We start from the raw sequence: 313 nt of genomic DNA on the forward strand, positions 1-313 counted from the left end.
TTATACCACTGGTGGATAGGGACAGAGCATTTGGAATCAGAAACCATTTTATCCACAGTTTCTGAAGTGATTTTGTTGTTATTTTCATAGTCTTTATCAAGGAGCAGCAGATTTCAATTAAATAAGCAACTAAGTATATGTTTGATTGACATCGGAAGAGTTGAGCAACCCTTTCAGTACTGGGCAAAGGTAGAACTAGACAGGATGTGGTGGAACTTCCTTGTGATTTATTACTGCAGAAAATACTTCAGAGATAGAAACACTGCAAGTTCTGAGCACTACTGGCCAAGTTTCAAAATGCGAGGGCCAGCCT

This window comes from Anas acuta, chromosome Z (assembly GCF_963932015.1).
Source record: "Anas acuta chromosome Z, bAnaAcu1.1, whole genome shotgun sequence".
Classification (NCBI taxonomy): domain Eukaryota; kingdom Metazoa; phylum Chordata; class Aves; order Anseriformes; family Anatidae; genus Anas; species Anas acuta.